Source organism: Chrysochloris asiatica, unplaced genomic scaffold, assembly GCF_000296735.1.
Source record: "Chrysochloris asiatica unplaced genomic scaffold, ChrAsi1.0 scaffold00186, whole genome shotgun sequence".
NCBI classification, from domain to species: Eukaryota; Metazoa; Chordata; class Mammalia; order Afrosoricida; family Chrysochloridae; genus Chrysochloris; species Chrysochloris asiatica.
In genome coordinates, this window is record NW_006408704.1 from 3729833 (window position 1) to 3734741 (window position 4909).

Consider the following 4909-nt stretch of genomic DNA (forward strand, 5'->3'; position numbering starts at 1 on the left):
AAGAATCCCCTCCCTTCTCCACTGTTTGTCAGTGTATTTACTATTCATAAGGACTAATGGATTCTTAGAATCCTTGTGTGACGGTGTGGGTTAATTCGCTGGACTACAAAATTGGCTTGAATTGGAAGGCCGGCGGTTCAAGCTCACCAGCTGCTCCTTGGAAACCCTGTACAGGGTTGTATGGGTCAGAACTGACTCAACGGCACTTAACAACGACAACAGTGAGTTCTTAATTGTATTCAGTGGGTTGTAAGTATCCCATGAGCCTGTTCACCTGTTTCCTTTGTCCTGTGTCACACCTATTATTTGAGGCAAGGAGCTTTCTTACTTTCTGGCAAATAAGTTGTTTGGGTTCATCTCGTAACCTAGCTGCTCAGCTGTGGACTTGTCCCTTTTAGTGAAGAAGCGTAGTTAGAAGGCAAGATCTAGGTGCTGGGTGCTGTGGACAGGACCACAGTCAAGTGCCCATGTATCGACAGAACATGATGTCCTCACAGGCTGTTCTGTTGGGCAGAGCTGTTCCTAGACCCTTCCAGAAGAAAGAGGCAGGAAATCATGAGGTCACACTGATACTCTAATTCTAACCCAGTCCCTTCTTCCACTGTGAGAACCCTGGCTCTACACAACCATTTGTTGTTCAGTGCTGTGGAGTTGGTTCTGACTCATAGTGACCCTGTATAGGGTTGTCGAGGAGCGGCTGCTGAGCTGACTTTGTAGTCTAGCGCATTAACCCCCAGCACCCCACCAGAACTCCAAACACTACACTGACTCATTAGTCAACCCTACAAAGTCCATAAAGTAGCTTCAGAATTGCTATATAGGTTTCCAGGGCAAGGTGACAGAACAGGCAGGCCCACTGAACCCAACCCTCTGTAGCAGACAGGGAGACCGAGTGAAACAGATACAGAAGGTGGTCGTGGACCCTGAGCATCAGAGGATGGGCCAGAGCGGGGGGCTGAGTGCTAACTGGAAGAGGAACTGGAGCAGGAACAGTGAGAGAGAAGGAAAATGAGGGGCTGTGGGCTGGCGTGGAGCTGCTTAGCACAGCCGTCCTTGGGCTTTTGCAAGCAGCTGTCCACAGAGTAGCCTGTAGGCACAGGACGCCTGTGGCTGGAGGTTGGTGGCAAGTGGGTGCAGTTCCTTGCCTTCCTGGTATCTGGGAGTTGGGGTGGTCAGTTCTGCCCTTGCTAACTCAGTGGCGCTCCCTCCTGCTCAGCCTGTGCTTTGCCTGGGGTTGAGCACCCGGCATAATGCCCCTACTTAATGCTTGATTGAACCCGCCCTTGACTAAGCTAAACAAACAGTGAACAGAGAACTGTGTTCACACTTCTGGTCTCTAACACATCCACCAGGAGAGAGATGGTGAGTGTCTGGGAACACACCAGTATAAAATCATCAGCTAAATCTAAATACAACACTATGATATTTCAGAGAAAGCAAACAACTTCAGCTTACATGAAGAAACAAGGCAGCGTGCCTCAAACCAAGTGACCAGAATAAAGAATATATATATATTATATATATAATACCAGAAATAGTATCAGAAGTACTTGATAAGGAATTCAAAAGAATGCTATTGAGGCACCTTCAATGGATTGAGAGCATGATCCAGAAAACTGCGGATGACATCAAGGAAAACAGACAAAAACTATAGAAGAACTCAGGAAACAAATTGACAAGATAAATGGAAACAATACAAAAACTGCAATTAGAAAACTAGGAAATCAACACTAAGACTTCACAAATACACCAAAAGGGCAAAGAAGTTGAATTGAAGCTGTGGAGACCCAAATTTCTGAGCTTGGAGAAAAAAATTCTCAATAAAATCATCTGCTAGGGGAACAGCCAGAAAAAAAGAACTGAAAGATTTGAAGAAAGCCTAAGATTTCTGTAGGACACAATCAAGGAGGATAACTTACATGTGTTTGGAATTCCAGAACAGTAAGAGACAACCCCTCCCAAAAACAACAACAACAACAACAAAAAACAACACACACCTATAGAGAAATAATATTGTCCAAGAGTTGTTGGAAGAAAACTTCCCTAACCTCCTTGAGAGATGAGGAGATAGCCATTCAAGAAGTTGAATGAACTCCAAACAGAATAAACCCCCAAAGAAAAACACCACAACATATTATAATTAAACTTTTCAAAACCAAAGACATGGACAGAATCCTGAGAGTAGTTAGGAAAACAAATTACTAAGCAGAAATCATGCAGGCAAGAAGACAATGGGATGACATATACAAAACTCTAAAAGAAAAAAATTGCCAACCAAGAATCATATATCCAGCACAATTGTTCATAAAATATGGCAATGAAAGTAGAGCACTTTCTGATAAACAAAAGAATTTGTAAAAACCAGACCAACCTTACAAAAAATATTAAAGGCAGTTCTTTGGACAGAGAACCAACAACAGCAGACAACAACTTGAGACAGTATCACCCAGACCTTAAACCAGATTTGTTGCTGTTGTTAAGTACCGTGGAGTGACTGACCATGTACAAGGTTTCCGAGGCTGTAAATCTTTATGGGAGCAGAAAGCCTCATCTTTCTCCCGCGCAACGGCTGGTAGTTTCGAACCACTGACCTTGAGGTTCGCAGCCCAATTCATAACCACTATGCTACCAAAGCTCCTTTAAACCAGATTTAGAAGTATGCAAAATAAAATAGACCTACAAGACTTTAAAAAGTACAGCCAGAATGTTCCTTAGAAGCCAGAATGGCAAGACTTTTGTCTCTCACACTTGGGACATGTTATTAGGAGGGTCCAGTCTGTGGAGAAGGACATCATTCTTGGATTGTCAATGAAAAAGAGGAAACCCCCAACGAAATAAACACAGTGGCAACAGCACTGGGCTCAGACTTAACAGCAGATGTGAGAATGATGCAGGACCGGGCATTGTTTCAGTCTGTTGTGCAGAAGGTTGCTCTGGATTGGAATTCAATCATCGGCACCTAACAACAGTAAGAACAGGACTGAAGATAGAGAACCAGAGCTACAGTTGCAACAACAAAAAAACATAAAGGAAAAAGTAGAAATAATGTAGTTAAGAACTTCCAAATGAAGAGGAAATCAAATAGATTTCAGGAAAAACAATAAGCCTAACTAGATCCTAAAATCTAGTCCCTTACCCCAGTATTAACTTCATTCCTAACCATAACCCTAAGAAAATGAAGTCCTAGGCCTAGCCTAGACCTAGCCATAGTCCTAACCCTAACTCCTTATGCTGTTGCTCCTCCAAAAAGGGAGTAACTGTGCCTTCCCCACTGAGGAAACCCAGCCATCTACAGAGAGCTCAAGATTTGTTTGTGGTTCTTTTTAACTCTGTGCTGAAGTTATAATATCTAAATACCAACTTCATTTCCGTATCTTTGTGTTAATTTAAAATATATGTGCTGATGGTGTGCCTGTGGAGTCAGATCCGACTCATAGTAACGCTTGCTGCATAGGGTTTCTGAGGCTGTAAATCTTTACGGAAGCAGAAAGCCTCATCTTTCCCCTGTGGAACCACTGGTAGTTTTGAACTGCTGCTGACTGTGAGATTAGCAAGCCCAACATGTAACCACTACGCTACCAGAGCTCCATTTAAACTACATGGTGGTGGTTATGTGCTGTGCCAATTCGTAACCATTACGGTACCAGAGCTCCTTTTTAAACTACATAGTTAGGTTCATATTGTTCTGTTTACATTAGGTTTCTACCACCTTCACCTGTGTTGATTTAAGTGAATTTTTTTGTTGGTACTCAAAACATTAACATTCTCCCCAAAGCCAAAACTATATAAAAAAGTGTGTGTGGAGAAGTGTTACTTCCTCCCTCTGTAGGCAAAAATCTTTTCAATTAATTATTACTTCTTTTTGTTAAAATAAGTAGATACATGAATGTTTTCTCAGTTTTTTTCCGTCCTTCCCCACCAACACATAGGATGGTGGGTGTTGTTAAGTGCTGTTGAGTTGGTCCTGACTCATAGGAGTGGCTGGTGGGTTTGAACCGCCAACCTTGCTGTTCAAACTAACCTTGTGGTCCACTGCATTATTCCACAACGCCACAGCAGGACTGACTTCTATGCTGCATAAGGTTGTTGTTGTTGTTAAGTGCCATCGAGTTGGTTCTGACCCATAGTGACCCTATATAGGGTTTCCGAGGAGCAGCTGGTGAGCTTGAACCAGTTCAAACAGCTTTGCAGTCTGGCACATTAACCCACAGCGCCACACTAGGACTCCTATGCTACATAAGGTAGCATATTCTTTATCTGCATTTGAGCTTTGGAGTTTTCCTTGAATAATGTATCATGGAAATCTGCTCATACCAGCTCCACATTTTGTTAATGGCCAGACACAGCATTGCTTTCCTGGCGAAAAATCTGCCCAGTCAGTCTCTTGTGTTTGGACATTTAAGGTAATTCCCATTATTTTATCATGTTCTAATATTCTGTGTATATTTGCAGCCGTGGGTACAATACAGCAATGTACTGGGGCAAGTTGGCTCTGTGACTCCTGCTAAGATTGCTTGTCGGGGGGACCTGGTTAGGGCTGTGTACTGAAGGAGGACTTTCTGAAATAAAGGGGTGTCCAGCTGTATTGGGGGGTGAGGGGTTTGCAGTGGGGAATGTGCATTTGAACGATCCATTTGGACACTTGCAAGAGGAAGGAAACATTCTTGGAATACTTAGCTATGCACCAGCCCTATGCGTTTGTTAAGTTGCTTGAGTTGGTTCTGATTCATAGTGACCTGGTTTCTGAGGAGCGGCTGGTAGATTTGAACTGATGACCTTACCATTGGCAGTCCAGTGCTTATCCTACAGCGCCACACCAGGGCTCACCAAAAACATTACATGCGATTTCATTTAACCATCATGGTGAATGTGGAGCCTTTAAGATCCAGAAGCAGTACCTGAGGCTTTG

At 43.1% G+C, this 4909-nt stretch overlaps 1 protein-coding gene across 2 annotated transcripts in view; it reads left to right on the top strand.

The window, feature by feature from the left end:
- VGLL4 (vestigial like 4 (Drosophila)) overlaps positions 1-4909 on the top strand; it is a 171505-nt gene that overhangs the window by 129109 nt on the left and 37487 nt on the right. The window lies entirely within an intron of this gene.